We start from the raw sequence: 18,016 nt of genomic DNA on the forward strand, positions 1-18,016 counted from the left end.
GGCCGGCCGCCGACCTCGCAGCGGGCGGCCCCGACACCCCGGCCCGCCCCCCCTGGGCGCGCGGCCGCCCCCGCGGAGAACTCCGCCGTGCTTCCCCCTGGCTGGCGGATAAAGTCCCAGCTCCTGTGGGGGCCTTCCGGGCGGCCCCAGGCCCCCAGCCGCGCTTTGCGGAGGGGCAGGTGCATCTGGGGCTGAGGGGGGCGGGTGGGCAGTTCTCGTCCTTCTCCCGTTTCCAACAGCCCGGCTTCTGGCTTCTGCTAAGTGCCCGTGGGGGCTCCTCCTTCGAACGCTTACTGCGCGCCTACCATATGCTAGGCGCCACAAGAATTTAGATAGTGGAGCAACCCTTCTATCAATAGCTAGGACAATCTGGCAGGCTCTGCTCTGAGGCGCTGCCTGTAGTAACTCATTTGATCCTCCCAACTACCCTATGAAGGAGCTATATTACTATCACTCATTTTACAGACGGGGAAACTGAGGCACAGAGGGGCAACTTGCTGAGAATCACGCAGCAGGTGTGGAATTTGAGCCCAGGCGCCATAGACCACTAACTACTGGACACCAGAAAAGCCCCAGGGGAGCCAGACGGCGGGGAAGAACACTAAGGAGTAAAGTATTTCAGGTAAGAGGTCCCAAGAAAAAGTAAAACAGAGAAGGACATGTAAGGCCAGTGAGGCCGGTGGTTGAAAGGTGCCCCTGATGAGATATTTGAGCTGAATCTGAAGAGAATATGGGGGAAGACTAGTTTTGGGAACGAAAACAGCATGTGCAAAGGCCCTGGGGTGGCATGTTTTGACGAATTGTCTGAAGGCTAGCTTGGCTGGAGAGCCTTGAGGAGGGAAGAAGGGGAGGAGGTGAGGTAAGGGATGTGCAGACTCGAGCTGGGTAGTGTTGGGGACCCTGAGAGTAATTTGACCCCATCTTAGCCTCTAGGAGCTCCTGGTCTGAGTAGTGACAAAGTCCTCAGAGCCAAGGACAGCCCAATGGGGTTGCTGTGTTGGGGGGTGAGCCAGGGAAGCAGGGAGTAAGTGTTGGCTTCCTGTGGGAGGGGACATGGTACTTCCATTCTGTTTCATTATTCTTCATGCGCTTACTCTTACTTGGCCCTGCTGCCTAACCCTGTGACAAGGGCTGAGGACACAGATATGAAGATATGAAACAAACGCGATCCTTGCTTTCTGAGACCTTATAACTCAAGTATGTGACAGTAGACAGTCTCTAGGAGTCAAGGATGGCTTCCTGGAGGAGGTGGCCTCCACAGGTCAGTGCAGGAGAGAGCAGGAAAAGGGAAAGGCATTCAGGCAGAGGGGACCGGGTGAGCAAATACCTGGAGGCGAGAAAGACTACAGTTATTCAGCATCTGTGTTTTGATGCCTCCATTGTGCCAGGCCCTGTGCTGGGGGCTGCGGAAAGGGAGAAATAGAGACCCATCTCCCGCTTTCCTAGCCCTGGGGGTCTGGCTGGGGCCCTGACAAGTAAGAAACGCAAGCAGCTGGGTGTAATGAACACTGGAGGGGGACAGCCCAGGCAGACAGGCAAAGAGACCTCAGCAAGGACAGGAAGCTTGGCCAGCTGCAAATTCCAACAGGTCAGATGGGAATTCTGCATTTCACGTGAATTCCACGAAGCGCAACCGGGGCAGCTGTAGACATTGCTTTGCTGATGAAGGTTTGATCCTGCCTAGAAAAGCTTGCACCCACATTCACGCCCATCCTTACACCCACTCACTCACATTCCCCAAACACATTCACAGTCATGGACTCGCACATCCACCCACTCACACCCCTGCACACATTCACACTCATCCACGCACACTCATTCACCCGTATGTTAGCACTGACTTACACTCATCCACACACTCCACGTGTTCACACTGATGCACACTCACACCGCCATGCACGTTCACACTCATCCACGCACACTCATTCACCCATATGTTAGCACTGACTTACACTCATCCACACACTCCACGTGTTCACACTGATGCACACTCACACCGCCACGCACATTCACACCCACACACAGGGACTCAGACTCATCTACAACTGACCCTTGAACACCATGGGTGGGGGGTCAGGGGCGCCGACCCCTGGGCAGTGGAAAATCCACGTGTAACTCTCGACTCCCCAAATACCTAAGGACTAATAGCCTCCTGTTGACGGGAAGCCTCACCGACAAGACAGTTGATTAACCCATATTTTGCATATCATATGTATTATACACTGTATTTTTAGAATAAAGGAAGCTAGAGGCGCCTGGGTGCCTCAGTCAGTGAAGCATCTGGCTCTTGATTTTGGCTCAGGTCCTGACCGCAGGGTCGTGAGATCGAGCACTAAGTCGGGCTCCCCACTTGGCATGGAGTCTGCTTGAGGTTCTCTTTCCCTCTTGCCTGTCCCCCCACCTTCTTGCCTGCACGCATGCACGTTCCCTCGAGAGAGAGAGAGAGAGAGAGAGAGCACACAAATGCATAATGACTTGTATCCACCAATATAGCAATGAGGACCATGGAAGCCATGGAAGTCACTGGTCTGTTCAATGTACCTACGGTTTTCCCTTTTTCAAAATGTTATACAGGTGGACACAGGCTGCATATAGTCTCTTAAGACTGGTTTCTTTCACTTAGCCATATGATTTTAGGATTCCTCCTTGTCCTTTTGTTGTTGATTGCCTTTTTTTTAAAGCACTGAATTCCATCATCTGAATATACCACTCGTTCACCTGTTACAGGACTCCTCAATTGCTTTCAGTCTGGGGCAATTCGGCATAAAACTGCTATGAGCACTTGTGTGCAAGGTTTCCATGGGCATGTTTTCAACTCTTTTGGGTGAATATTGAGGAGTGCAATTGCTGGATCATATGGTCAGAGGACGCTTTGTTTTGTAAGAAATTTTGAAACACTCTTCCAAAGTCTGTACCCTTTTGCATTCCCGCCAGCAGCAAGTGGGAGTTCTTGCTTGTTTGCGTTCTTGCCAGCACATGGTGTTGATATTTTTGGATCTTGGCTAGTGTGGTAGATGTATAATGGTATATATCGTCGTTATTTTAATTCGCAATTCCCTAAAGGACATATTATGTCGAGCATCTTTTTCTATGTTTCTTTGCCATCTCTTAGGTTACTGATTTTAGTGTTTTCTTCATTTCTAATATCTGCATTCAGTGCTATAGATTTTCCTCTAAGCACTTCCTTCACCACACCTCACAAAGTTTGGTAAGTTATGTTTTTATTTTGTTTATTTAAAAATACTTTTTAAAACTTCCCGGTGATTTCTTCTTTAATCTATGTGTTATTGAGAAGTGTGCTTTTTATTCTCCAAATATTTTGGGATTTTCCAGCTATTTTTCTATTTTCTTAAGGGAGGGGAGGGGCAGAGGGAGAGGGAGCGAAAGAATCCTAAGCAGGTTCTATGCCCAGCATAGAGATCATGACCTGAGCCAAAATCAAGAGTCAGACGCTTAACCAACTGAGCCACCCAGGCACCCCGATCTTGTTCCATTTTTGATTTCTAGTTTACTTCTGTGGTAGACTAAATATATACTTTCTATGATTTCTAATCTTTTAAATTTGTTGAAGTGTGTTTTATGGTCCAGAATGTGGTCTGTCTCGGCAAATGTGCCATGTGAGCTTTGAGAAGAAAGTATAATCTTCTGTTGTTAGATGAAGTATTCTGTGAATGTCAGTTAGATCCAGTTGATTGATAGGGCTGTTTGGTTTAGCCATGTACTTACTGATTTTTGCTTCATGGATCTCTCAGTTATGGACAAGGTGTTGAAGTCTCCAACTTCCAATATTATTAGTATTACCCAATATATGATTACCCACATAATGATGGATTTGTCTATTTCTCCTTGCAGATTTTTCAGTTTTTGCCTTATGTATTTTGACTTCTCTGTTGTTAGATGCGTTCACATTAAAGGTTGTTATGTCGTCTTGGAGAACGGACGCTTTTATCATTACATAATACCCTCTTTTCTCCCTGGTAATATTCCCTGTTCTGAAGTCGGCTTTGTCTGAAGTTAATATGGCTACAGCTTTCTTTTGATGAACGGTTAGCATGGTATATCTTTCTTCATCCCACTAGTTTTCATCTAAGTGCATGTATACATTTGAAAAGGGTTTCTTGTAGACAAAATGCAGTTGGGTCTCGTTTTTTAATCCACTCTGACAGTCTCTGTACTCTAGTTGATGTATTTAGACCATTCACATTTGAAGTGATTTTCAATGTTATTGGGCTACTATCTACCATATTGGCTGTTTCCTATTCGTTGCACTTATTTTTTTTCTTAACATTCTCTTTTTCTGCTTTCTCCGGTCCTCACTGAGCATCTTATATGATTAAAGTTTCTCTCCTCCCTTAGCATATCAATTGTACTTCTTTTTTAAAAAGTTCAATGCTCGTCATAGAATTTGCAATATATATTTACAACTTAATCTAAATTCACTTCCACACAATGCCATAGTGTGTTACAAGTAGTGCAGGTAGTGCAGAGTTTTCCCAATTTTCCTTCCTCCCATCCCCCGTAACATTGCTGCCATTCATTTCACTTACCCGTATGTTATAATCACCCAAAACTACTATTACGTTGAATCGTTATCTATTAGGTCAAGTTTTTACAATTTAATTTTTAACTTTCCTTAGTTTATTTCTTCTCTGACACTCTTCTTAATGTCGATCTGAGTTTCTGACATTATTCTCTTTCTCTCCAAAGAACTTCTCTTAACATTTCTTGGAAGGCACATCTATTGGCAACAAATTTCCTTGGTTTTTGTTTGTTTGACAAAGTCTTCACTTCTCCTTCACTTTTGAGGGGTAATTTCACTGGATGTTGCGTTCCAGGTGGGTGGTTTTTTTCCTTCCATCCTTAAATTTTTCACTCCACTCTCTTCTTGCTTGCCTGGTTTTGACAAGAAGTCTGTTTCTTGATAGATAAGGATTTTTTCCCTCTTACTTGCTCCTTTCAAGATTTTTTCTTTGCCTTTGGTTTTCTGCAGTTTGAATATGATACGCCTAGATACAGATCCTTTGATATTTATCTTGCTTGGCTCCATTCTTTTTTCTCTCTACATATCAGTTTGGGAAATTTCTGTTGACATACCCTCAAGCTCACTGGGCTATGTCCAATCAACTCATGTGTCCACCAAGAGTGTCACGCATATCCATTACAGTGTGTTTTTTCCCTAACATTCCTTCCTGATTCTTTCTTACGGTGTCAATTTCTCTGCTTGCATGTTGTCTACTTTTTCCATTAGGTCCTTCAACATATTAATTTGTAGTTACTTTTAATTCCCTTCCTGTCTGATTAAGTCTTGAATCTGTATCATATCTGAGTCTGGTTCCTATGGGGCTTTATCTTTTCAGACTATGTTTTTCCTTGCCTTTTAGCACATCTTATAAATGTTTGTGGAGAGCCCAGCATAATATGTTGCATAATAGGAACTGAGATAACTGGGCTGCCAGGATGAGGTTTTATGTGAATCTGTCTAGGAGCTGGGCTGTGTTTAATATTCTCAGTATCTGGAGATACCAGAGGGTTTAGTTTTCTCTAGTTTCCTTTTTTTTTTAACCCTCTGTGGCCTTTGGGTTTTCCTAAGAATCCCTTCTTAAATAAAATGTCTTTTATTTATTTATTGTCTTTTTAATTTTATTTATGTATTTTATATAGTTATTGTCCTTCAGTTCTCTCAGTTGTGCTCCCCTGTTATTATACGGGAGCCCTGTTGATGGGAGGGGGGAGGTGTTGGAGAGGAAAGGCCATCTGTAGTAATATAATTAAATCTCGGTTTTCTAGGGGGCCTGAGTTCCTGGTCTGTGGCCTTCAGAATCATTTCTTAGACTTTTTTTTTTTTCTTGCCTTCCTACAGACAGAAAGGCTAGATGGAGCTGGAGTTGACCGCATTTCCCTTCCCTCAGCTCCCATGTGGCTCTGGTAAAGCAGCCTCCCTTAGAGGGCAGGCCTTTGTTACGGAGAATGCTCTCTGGGCATTTCAGAATGGTCACTTCCCTCCCGCTCCCTACCCTAAAACATGAGAGGATTTTTTTTTTCTCTGATATTAACTGGGAGCATGTGGTAGGCTCCTCGAGGTAAAATCTATGAAAGTATGGGGTCCTCCTAAGACTGGGCCCCCAGTTTTCATCTCCCAAGTTAGTTCACACTCAACCTCCTGCAATTTATCAAAAGTATTACTTAAGTGTTCCTACCACTTATTAGCTGTACTGGTTTCTGCATCCAGTAAGCTGATCTGAGCTGTGAAATTCTGTGTTCACCTTGTCTCCCCAGCTTTTGAGGTGACAGCCTGCCCCGTGACCTCCATTCCCTAAAGGGTCTAAGGAAAGTCCTCAATCTTCACTTTGTTCAGCTTTTCTCTCGTTGTGAGGATGGCAGTGATGACTTCCAAACTCTTTCCATGTCGGAGCTGAAACTCCAAGTCCTGTCTCCCCATTTGGAAGCCTAGTTGTCTTAGTTTGTTTTCCCCAGAAGCAGACTTGGAGATTAGGATTCTAACACAAGCAGCTTATCTGGTCAGTGGTCCCAGGACCACCAGGAGAGGTATGGGAAGTACAACTGGGAAGGGAAAGCGTGAACACAGCTGGCATCACCGAGCAGGCAATCTCTCTGGTCAGTTAAGGCTCAGTTCCGCTGCACAAGTCTGGGAGACAGTGGAGAACATGCACCGGAAAGTCACCTCACTAAGGGGGAGAGAGCTAGGGTATTTATACACCTACTCCTCTCAGCCATCGGCTCAGAGCTACTGGGGTGGAAGTGGAACAGGGACCGGGAAGGGGAGCAGAGCAGGCTCCAACAACCAGGAGACAAGCCCTCAAAGAGCTGCTTGCACTCGCGGTTGGGAGTCAGGAGATGGCAAAGCTGATGGGACATGGGAAGGAAGGAACTGCAACAGGGTGGCTCTGCCTCTAAAATGAGGAATGACTTCCTTTTCTGAGCAAAACCCACTCCGATTCTTCTAAAAGCAGCATGATCTAAGTGTTAGGATCTAGAGAGAAAAAAGCGTTTCAAAGAATTTGTCAGCTGTCCTCTTAATTCTCCATCCAATGCAATGCTTTACCGTCTGTTTTATTTTTAGGTCTCTGTCATTGGTAGGTTGATGTGGCATTAAAACATGTCCAATGATTTTTCCTTCCACAAAAGAAGGAGTCTAGTTCCTCTCTCCTATGGAAGGCCTGGCCTCAGTGGGTCTCTTCTCGTGAATAAGATCTGGTAGAAATGATTCAGTGACTTCTAAGGCTAGGTTTAACAAGGAGAAACAGCTTCCCCTTGGAATTCTCTCTCTCTCTCCCTCCTTCCGTTCTTTCCACCCCCCTCTCTCCCTCCATCCCTTTCTCTCTCTCCCTCCCTCCCTCTCTTTCTCTCAACTCACACCTTGGAATCCCTGAGCTGACATGTGGGAAGTCCAGCTACGCTGGAGAGAGCACATGGAGAGTCCACAGAGAGATACAGAGAGAAGTCCAAGGAGCCCCAGCTGTTTGGAACTTTCCAGCCCAGGTCCAGATTTGAGTGAGTCATCAGATGGTCAGCTCCAGAGTCATCCCAGCTGACGCCTAGGGGAACAGAGATGAGCTAAGCTCACTTCACTCCAACAAAATTGCAAAATCACGCACAAAATAAGTGCTGTTGTTTTAACCTGTCGCCAAGTAGAGCAGAGACAAGCTGTCTCCACCGAGCCCTGCCAGATTACAGATTTATGGGCAGAATAAGTGCCACTAAGTTAGGGGATAGCTTTTTTTTTTTTTTATGCTGCCATAGTACCTTGAATTGCTGTATAACCATGATAATCACCTCCCACATTCTTCCTTGCCAACAGAACCCAGACTTTATCTAGGGGCAGTGAGGTTCCCTGGTGGAGGCAATGGATCATGATTTGTTTGGGCCAATCATGGCAATCCTATTCCAGCTTTCTCAGCCTCCTTTGTCCCCGGGGGTGGCTGAGTTGACCCAGTTCTGCCAATGAAACACAAATGCAAGTCTGTGGGGAGAAGCTTCTGGGAAAATGTTAGCATTCCTGATAGACATGGTCTTCCTGATGTGACCACAGAACATCTTGCCACCATGAGAGAAGGCCAAGACAAGTGCATTGTGGGAGCCTTGACATCTATGAACCACTGGACTCCGGCAACAGCCAGTATCTGGAATTCTTGTAAGGCGAGAAATATTTCCGTGACTTCTTTGAGCAGCTGAATCACACCAACTGTGGTCAGCCTCCAGACACCATTTAATAGGAGAAGCTTGAACCTCTGTTTATGCTTCTGTTGCTTGGTTTTGTGGGGGGCGGTTGCTTTGTTTTGTTGCAGTTTAACAGAACAGACCCAGTGGGATTATTTCAAGAGTTAGAGCCATCTGAAACCTCCAAGCTGCTGTGGCTTCCTTGGCTTTGGCAGGTGAAGACAGAGGGATAGGGATAGCCAACGACCCCGAGCTGAGCTCTGTGGACAAAGCAAGGAGACTGTGTCAAAGAGGCTGAGAGTTGATCTTTTCTGCTACCACTCTTGGGGCAAAATGACATCCAATCATACCCTAGGTAAGGCAGTCGCCATAAACAGGAGACTGTTTAGAGAAAGAATGAGGATGATGGTGATGATGACAATGACGGTGATGATGGTGATGATGACGGTGATGGTGATGATGGTGGTGATGATGGTGATGATGTTGATGATGGTAATGGTGGTGATGATGAGATGATGACGATGGTGATGATGGTGATGATGATGATGACGGTGATGATGGTAATGATGGTGATGATGACGGTGATGGTGATGATGGTGATGATGACGGTGATGGTGATGATGGTGATGATGACGAGGATGGTAATGATGGTGATGACGAGGATGGTAATGATGGTGACGATGGTGATGCTGATGGGTGTGGGGAGGATGTTGTTGACGATGGGGTGGAGGTGATGATGTCGATGATGATGGTGGGGATGATGATGGTGCTGGTGCTAATGACAGGATGGTGCTAAGAACTAATACTTGTATAGTTCTGTGGCACCGTGTGCCAGACCCTGTTGTAGGCTAAAATGCTAATTACAAAAATTCTAGGAGTTAGGTGCTCTTCTTAGCTCCTTTTCACAGATCAGAAAATAGGCACAGAGAGGATAAGTAACTTGCTCAGATACGGTAACTGGTGAGTGTTGAGCCAGCAGGCACTTTCTCAGAAAAGAGAAACTTCTCCCAGGAACCTGATAGACATGAGATGCTCACTTTGCTTGTGGCAATGGGTACGACTTACCATCTGGGAGGAATGTACATGAGGCTTAGTGTTTCTGTGAAAGGCAATAGACTTCAGCTTACTTACCTCACTGATTTCCTGGGGGAAATGGAAAAAGTCCTGACTTACCCTGATCTCAGGCTGCCTTCCTCCAGGCCACCGCTGACTCAGCTGTTGGAGTTCACAAAGTTGAATCAATCAATCTCCCTCTCTCTCAGTTAAGAATCCCTCTGTGGCTCCCCATTGCTAGAATTTCTCAATCTCGGCACTACTGACATTTTGAACTGGATGAGCCCTCGCCGTGGGAGGCTGCCTGTGCTGTGTAGTAGGTTTAGCCACATCCTTGGCCTCTACTCACCAGATTCCAGAAACATCCTCCCAGTCGTGACAATCATAACGTCCCGAAATGTTGCCAAATACCCCCTTGTTCGGGCAGGGGGAGTAAAATGGCCCCCACTTTAGAACCACCGGGTTAAAGGAACCAGGCTTCTGAGCTAGAGAAAGTGATCTGACCACAGGTCTCGGAAGACCTGTGCCAGATGGTAGGCTCCCCGAAGGGTGGGGTGCCACTCTTATTCCTATCTCTCTTCCCCCCAGGTTGATCTGTAGCTCAGAGCAATGATGACTCAAGAAAGAGTGGTCAAATCAGGCTTAACCAGACCGTGGTCAGGAAGAAAGCCATGCAAACAGAAAGCATGAGAAGTACCAAGGAGTGGAGGGGCGGGGGACTCTGAAAGGTCCTGAGGGCATCTCTGAAGAGGAGAGAGCTGCAGCGGAAGGTAGAGAAGCTTTCCAACGGAGGTGGGAGGGAAGACTGCTTCTGAGTCACAAAGGGCAGTGTGAGCAAGTGTTGGAGGCCTTGGCTTTTAGAAATTACCTCTCTTGGGCGCCTGGGTGGCTCAGTTGGTTAAGCGTCTGCCTTCGGCTCAGGTCATGATCCCGGGGGTCCTGGGATCGAGAGTCCTGCATTGCGCTCCCTGCTCAGCAGGGAATCTGCTTCTCCCTCTGCCCCTCCCCCCACTTGTGCTCGCTTTATCTCTCTCTCTCGAAAATAAATAAGTAAATATAATAACCTCTCTCTCGGGCAGCCGTGTGGATGGTGAACCTGAGGGAGATACAGCTGGCTGTCACAATAATCCAAGTGAGACCTAGGGCCCAGCGGAGGCGAGAGCAGGAGGCAGCGTCCTCTGGTTCCGTTGTGCAACTTCTGGCTGCATACATTCTAATCCTTTCCAAGGGTGTGAAGGCAAATATAAAATTTCCAGCCCCTATCAGTGATTAATAGCATGACATTCTTCCCCACCAGCTCTGTGCCACTGTCGATGCAGTTCCCAGGCTAGCTGTGCGCTTCCTTGTTTCCTCAGGCTGGGAAAGCATCCATCCTCTTCCTTAAAGGCCTCATGCCTCCTCAGTGGAGAATTCTTGAGCCCCAGATGGAGGGCTGGTTATGATTTCATTTGTTTTCTCTAGGAGACGGTGAGCATGTGGAGGCGATGACTTTGTCTCGTGCATTTATTCCTTGAACCGATATTGAATGAGCACGTTCTAGGGACCGTGCTAGGTGCGGGGAAACAGCTGTGTACAACTGTCTTGTATCCCACGCAGCCCCAGAGGGCCTGGTAAGTGAATGAGCGCATGAATGCATGAGCGCATGAACCGTGGGTAGTTGATGTGGGCGGCTGAGACCTGGAGAGGCTCAGCGAGTTAACCATGGCGGCCTGGCAAGATGTAGCTGGGGCAGCCCTGAAAGAACATGGAAATGGGTGCGTGGCACATGGGGCTCCACATTGGGGCTTTTCTGTGAGGTTTTCTGTTCCCACACCTGTCAGCAGACCTGTCTGGCCAAAGATGTAGGAACTACGGACATGTTTGTAGTGGATGGGAATGGCTTGTCTCCCACACACACTTGTCCCCTTGTTGTGAGGCGATAGCCTCCTTTGCCTTTGGGGAATCTACCCATCCTCAACTTTCCATCCACAAAATTGCTCAGGGCTCCACACCCAGCCTAGCATGGGAGCATGCGGTCCTGGCGTACATCATTCATTATACCTGGTGCCACTGGCCTCAAGGCCACAAAGCTTGGTCAGGGGCAAGCGTGTGACTTGAGTGCCCTCAGCTAGTGTCTAATCAGGGTGAACTTCAAGGCTTTGGTGGGCTGCTGGGACAAGAGCCTTAATACCCTTTTGGCCTGGATGTAAGTGTGGAAGGTGTGGATTTTAACTTCATTGCTGTTGGGTGCCATCTTATAACCGCCAGGAGAGAGGTCCTTTCCGTACATGGAAAGCCACAGCAGGGAGTCATGGGGTGGAGAAACAGAGAGTGAAATTAGGTCCCGACGTCACTGTCTGAGCTCCTGGATCCAGCCAGGCCTGAAGCCAGGAAAATCTCACCTCACCTACATTTTGGTTATTTTCTCAAGCCAGTCTGTTGGATTTTCAATCTTAACTCTTGCAGTGCTCTACTTGGTGCTCAACCTGTGGAAAGGAAACCTTGGTACTGGTTAGTCCCCAGTGGAAGGACATAGGATTGCACCATGGCAAAGCTGTCAACAGGGTGGCACCCCGCTCCTGCCCTCTGGTTGCTTTGCAAGAAGAAGGCAGGAGAGTACCAGATCCTTTAAACAGGGGACAAGCCAATGTGTGCCTTGCATGCCTAAAGTACATTTCCTGAAAGGAGTGGCCTCCTGGTTCCAGACTTTCCTCTTGGGTCTTCTTACAGACCCTGGTAAGGTCTTGACCTTGATGACATCCTCTGCTGGTCCTTTAGTGCCATCCGTGTCTTTAACTCAGCTTACCTCTGGCTGGTTCTTGCACCTGCTCCTTGTCTCAGGACACTCGGAGAAACTTCTGGAAACGTCATTCCTCCAGACTGGACTCAGCCTTGTAGCTCTCATTTCTTAGAAACTTACCATGTGCCCCCTGCCATGTAATCAGTTGTCTCAGCCTTCAAACAACCCAGTATGTTCCCATTGTATAGACGAGGCAATTGAGGCCCAGGGAGGTTAAGTAACTTGCCCAAGGTCACACAGCTAGCAAGTGGGGAAAGCAGACCACACCCTCTATCTCCTCTGCTCCGCAGCCTGTGCCTTGAACCACGCTGCCATATTTCCTCTCTGGGATTCTTTCCAGAGGCTCTACCTATGGGCTTCTTTGCCTTAAGGGCAGGACCCAGGCCAAAATGAGCCAACGTCCTAACCTGTGACCTGTGTTTCCCTCCATAGTAGATGCTGTTGATACCCCCCCCCCATCCCCTAGCACTTACCAGTCCAATTTCTGGCTGCAAGCACCAGCGACTCTGCCCAAGGACATTCTCTGGCCCCAGGAGACAGCTTGGCCCGTGCAGAGGGCAAGCAGAAGTGTCAGAGAGTTGGTGCTCACAGAGCAGGTCTCAAGCCAACCGTGATTGGAATTGGTGGGTAAGTTGCTCAGTTTCCTTGCTTCTCAGGGCACGTAGCCGGGACAACTTAAAGGCATGCTCTGCAGTCTCCCGGAGGCTCCAGAGAGAGGGAGCGCTGGTCCCCCAGCAATAACCTGCCTATCAGCATTCCTGCCCTGGCTCCCTTCCCACTCCCTTCCCACCCCCTTCACTGCCCCACTCTCTCCCAGTGCTTTCCGGGGTCCCGTCACATGTAAATTGTGCTCCAGCCCTTGTCTGAGGGACTTCTGGGGCCACCTAACCTAAGTCAGCCACCTCTTGTAGCATCGTTGATGCTCCTCCAATGAGCCACCCTCCCTGGGTCTCGGTCCCTGTAAATTAGGTAGAATTGACTCTACCCTGGCTCACAAGTGGGCAGGTGACTCAGGAGTGGCCAATCAGAACACGGTGGTCCCTTACCCTTAGTGATTTGGTAAGACACGGGCATGTGACTCACTGGAGCCCATGAGACCCTGAGATTCTTCCGGGGCCTGAAATAGAGAGCCACCTGTCCTTTCCACAGGTGTCCCACCTGTACCCCTGGAGGTTGTGGGGCTGGCGCTCTGGCAGCCATCTTGCTTGAAACCAGCTTTACTACTTCTGAATATAAAGACAGAACATGTGTCGTAGGAGACTGTGATGATGGCCTCTCTTCAACCCTCCCCGTATCGACACTCCCTGCCATGTATCTGATCCCTGCCTGTCACCGGGAGCCTGAGCTCTACCACATGACTTGTTCTGACCAATGGGATATGAGCAGATGTGATGGGAGGCAGAAGCTTGAAATTCGCTTCCATGATTGGACTTATTTGCACTTCTGCCATTGCCAGGAGGACGCCTGGAGGCTGGGCCCACCCACAGGGTAGGAGAGAATGTGGAGCCGAGTTGCCTCAACTGCCAAGCCGAGGTCAGTCTAGATCACCCAACAGCCAGAGTGTGCCCAGACATGAAAGAGCCTGGCCAAGATCGGCACAGCCACCTGGCCGACCATTGCAACTTCAGCAATACATGCTTCTCTCGCAGGCCCCTGAGGGCTTTCAGCAGCTTTCCTACAGCAATAGATAATTGATGCACTTCTCAGTTAGGAAGTTGGAGCCATATAGAAAAGCTTTAAAAAAAATTAAGTGAAAATCACCTGAAATCTCAAAGGTAGCCTCCCGGTGACATTTTGGTGAACATTTCTCCATGTGCACGGGCACACACACCATAGACACCTCCATGCACGTGCNGAGGAAGTTGGAGCCATATAGAAAAGCTTTAAAAAAAAATTAAGTGAAAATCACCTGAAATCTCAAAGGTAGCCCCCCGGTGACATTTTGGTGAACATTTCTCCATGTGCACGGGCACACACACCATAGACACCTCCATGCACGTGCCCCGTCACAGAATTAATATAACTTCAGCAAGATGGGAGAGGGTTCTGGGGCAAAGGCCACAAGGATAAGGATATGATGTCATCCGCGAAAGGGTAGTTGTTGCCTCAGCACATCTGGGAGGAAGTAACAATGATGAAAGGATTAGCACTGGGCGTGGAGAGAGGAAGACCAAAAGGCTAAGGTCTCAGGGCTGTTGAAGGAGGTTATAAAAACACGATGGTTAAGAAATCAGAGATACACAGGACAATAAAATAAGCAGGAATGGAAAGACTCTTGGGAAAGAATCAGGCTGGTTTGTCATCTGTCATCCCGAACCCCAGGGTTTATTCATTCAGTTGTTCAGTGAATATTTCTTGGTACCTCTTCTGTGTTGCCACATCCCAGGAGCTAGGGACTGCAAAGGTGAATGAGACATGGTCCCTGTACCCCAGGGAGTTTGTGGTCAGCTGAAGGAAAGAGTCACCAGGTAATTAGGGTACAACGTGATACCAATTCTGAGAGCAAAGCAAGCAGAGAATTTTCTAGAGAAGGGCCAACCAAGTGGGCATCTGATGGATGAATAGGAGTTCTCCAGTTTGAGGGTGATTGGGATGAGGTGGGGAGAGTGACCCAAGGGAAGGAACAAAATTTGCAAAGGTGTAAAGGTGAGACCAATCACTGGGGTAATTGATAGGAGATCAGGGAAGATGACGGGGCAGGGAGAGTAACAAAGACAGGTAGAAAAGAAACAAGGTTCTGCTTCAGGAGAACAATGGCTTTCAATTTTTTTTTAAATTACAAACCACAGTAAGAAATGCATTTCCTATTTTGGCCCTGTACAATCATTCACACATACACACACACGCGTGTGTGTGTGTGTGTGTGTATCTGAAGCAAAGTTCAGCAAAACAATATTTCCCCCTGCAACATGGCATTCANGTGTGTGTGTGTGTGTGTGTGTGTATCTGAAGCAAAGTTCAGCAAAACAATATTTCCCCCTGCAACATGGCATTCATTCTGATATTTGTTTTAAAATGTTGGTCAGGGGTGAAATAAGCTGATCACAAAATTGTTCACATCATATGATTTCATTCCTATGAAATTCTATAATAGGCAAAACTAATCTATGGTGATATAAATGACATGAGTGGCTGCCTGGGGTGCGGACCGGGTGGGGCAAGATTAACTGCAAAGAAGTGGAAGAGAACTTTCTCAAGAGATGGAAATTTTCTATATCTTGATTGGGGTGGTGGTTACATGGGCACATGCATTTGTCAAAAACAAATATATAAAAATAAATGTGTGTGAGGGAACTTTCTCTGGTGGTGTTGACATTCTATATCTTGATGAAGGATTTGCATTGCACAGGTGAATGCATTTGTCAAAACTCATCAAATGGTCCCCTTAAGATTTGTGCACTTCATTGTATGTAAATTTTATATCCGAAAGAAAAAAGACTGTGAACAAAAATTGAACTGTAGTTGATGAAATGTATGCTGAAGTGTTAGGAGGAAGTACTGTGGTATCTGCAACTCACCACTTCGAAATGGTTCGAGCAATGGAAAGTTTGACAGACGTGTGATAAAGAAAATATAATAAAAATGCTAATGCTTGTCAAGATAACTTCATGAAGAAAGACTGGTCTTTTTAATACATGATGCTGGAATAACTGGATATCCACCTACAAAAGAATGAAACTGGATCCCTACCTCACATCATATACAAAAATTAATTCAAAACGGACTGAGGACCTAAATACAAGAGCTAAACTATAAAACTCTTAGGAGAAGGTGTAGATATAAATCTTCCTGACCTTGGATTAGGCAATGGTTTCTTAGCTATGACACAAAAAAGTACAATCAACAAAAGAAAAAAAATAAACTGGACATCATCAAATTGAAAAGCTTCTGTGGTTTAGAGGATTCCATCAAGAAAGTGGAAGGATGATCCACAGAATCGAGGAACATTTTTGCCAATCATATATCTAATAAGAGACTTGTCTCTAGGCTATGTGAGCAACAATGACACTTCAATAATGACAATACAGATGGCCCGATTTTAAAATGGTAAAGAATCTGAACAGACAGTTCTCCAAAAAAGATAGACAAGTGGCCAACAAGCCCATGAAAAGATATTCAACACCATCAGGGAAATGCAAATAAAAACCACCCTGAGATACTGTTTCGTAGCCACCAGGACAACAGTTAGCAAACAGATGGACGATTGCAAGTGTTGCCGAAGACGTAGAGAAACTGTAACCCTGTATGCAGCTGGTGGGGATGTAAAATGGTGTAACCACTTTGGAAAACTGGCCGGCAGTTTATGACCCAGCAATTCCGCTCCTAGGCATATAACCCAGGAGCAATTAAAACATGTGTCCACATAAAAACTTGTACACAAATGTTCACAGCAGCATTATGTGCAATGGCCAAAGGGTGGAAATGACCCAGAGGTTCATCGACTGATAGTGGGTAAGTAAAATGTAGCGTATCCGTGCGAGAGAGTATTATTTGGGAATGAAAAGAAAGGGTGTATTGGTTCCTGCCACAACATGCATGAACCTGGAAAACGTGATGCTAAGTGAAAGAAGCCGATTGCAAAGGCTCACATATTGTGTGTTCTATTTATATGAAATGTCCACAGGAGGCAAATCCATAGAGACAGAAAGCAGAGTAGTGTGGCTGGAGGTGGGAAGGGCAGAGTAGGAGATTGATGGTTAAGGGGTGCAGAGTTTCTCTGGGAGGATGAAAATGTTCTAAAATTGATCGTGGTGAAAGGTGCACAAATCCGTGAGTTCACTAAAGCAATTGAATTGTAAATTTTTAATGGGCGAATTATAGGATTTGTTTTTATTTTTTATATTATATCATTTATTTTTATTTTTTAAAGATTTATTATTATAAATAATAAATCTTATTATTTAACAATTTATTATTATGTAAGATTTATTTGAGAGAGAGAGCGAAAGAGCGTGCATGCGTGTGAGAGCATGGGGGAGGGGCAGAGGGAGAGGGAGAGAGAATCTCAAGCAGACTCCTGCNTAACGATTTATTATTATGTAAGATTTATTTGAGAGAGAGAGTGAAAGAGCGTGCATGCGTGTGAGAGCATGGGGGAGGGGCAGAGGGAGAGGGAGAGAGAATCTCAAGCAGACTCCTGCTGAGTGCAGAGCCCCATGGGGGCTCAGTCTCAGCCCCAAGATCATAACCTGAGCCAAATTCAAGAATTGGACACTTAACTGACTGAGACACTCAGTGCCTTGAGTGTAATATGATTTATGGATTGCATCTCAGTAAAACTGTCTAAAAACGTTTGTGTAGATATAAATGAAAAATTTGATAAATTGCACTTCACCCCAAATAAATACTTTTGCTCTTCAAAAGACAGTACCAAGGGGATAAAAAGATAAGCCACAGAATGTTAGAAAATTTGTGCAAATTATNTCCTGCTGAGTGCAGAGCCCCATGGGGGCTCAGTCTCAGCCCCAAGATCATAACCTGAGCCAAATTCAAGAATTGGACACTTAACTGACTGAGACACTCAGTGCCTTGAGTGTAATATGATTTATGGATTGCATCTCAGTAAAACTGTCTAAAAACGTTTGTGTAGATATAAATGAAAAATTTGATAAATTGCACTTCACCCCAAATAAATACTTCTGCTCTTCAAAAGACAGTACCAAGGGGATAAAAAGATAAGCCACAGAATGTTAGAAAATTTGTGCAAATTATATACCTAATAAAGGGCTTTGTATCCATAATATATAAAGAACTTTCAAAACTCAATAAGAAAATGACAACTTTTTTAAATGGGCACAAGACTTGAACAGGAATTTCACCTATAAATATAGACATGTGGCAAATGAGCGCATGAAAAGATGCTCAACATCATTAGTCATGTGGGAATTACAAATTTAAACCACAAGAGATACCTCATCGCACGTTAGAATGGCTCAAATTTGTTCAGTGTACTGACAATCCCAAGTAAGTGTGAGAGTCAAACCAACCAGAGCTCTCAGACATTGC

At 46.1% G+C, this 18,016-nt stretch overlaps 1 long non-coding RNA gene across 4 annotated transcripts; it reads left to right on the plus strand.

The window, feature by feature from the left end:
- The first annotated feature begins 6 nt into the window (after window positions 1-6).
- LOC105242023 lies at window positions 7-13,848 on the plus strand. Of its 4 annotated transcripts, XR_004628437.1 has the most exons (8): window positions 7-179; window positions 466-622; window positions 8,051-8,152; window positions 8,394-8,533; window positions 9,820-10,001; window positions 10,693-10,841; window positions 12,443-12,637; window positions 13,160-13,848. It is a non-coding gene; the product is annotated as an uncharacterized LOC105242023 (long non-coding RNA). The 4 variants fall into 4 exon arrangements; XR_004628438.1 differs by lacking the exon at window positions 8,051-8,152 and having other exon boundaries at window positions 13,160-13,846; XR_004628439.1 differs by lacking the exons at window positions 8,051-8,152; window positions 8,394-8,533 and having other exon boundaries at window positions 13,160-13,842.
- The last annotated feature ends 4,168 nt before the right edge of the window (window positions 13,849-18,016 follow it).

Source organism: Ailuropoda melanoleuca, chromosome 10, assembly GCF_002007445.2.
Source record: "Ailuropoda melanoleuca isolate Jingjing chromosome 10, ASM200744v2, whole genome shotgun sequence".
NCBI lineage: Eukaryota > Metazoa > Chordata > Mammalia > Carnivora > Ursidae > Ailuropoda > Ailuropoda melanoleuca.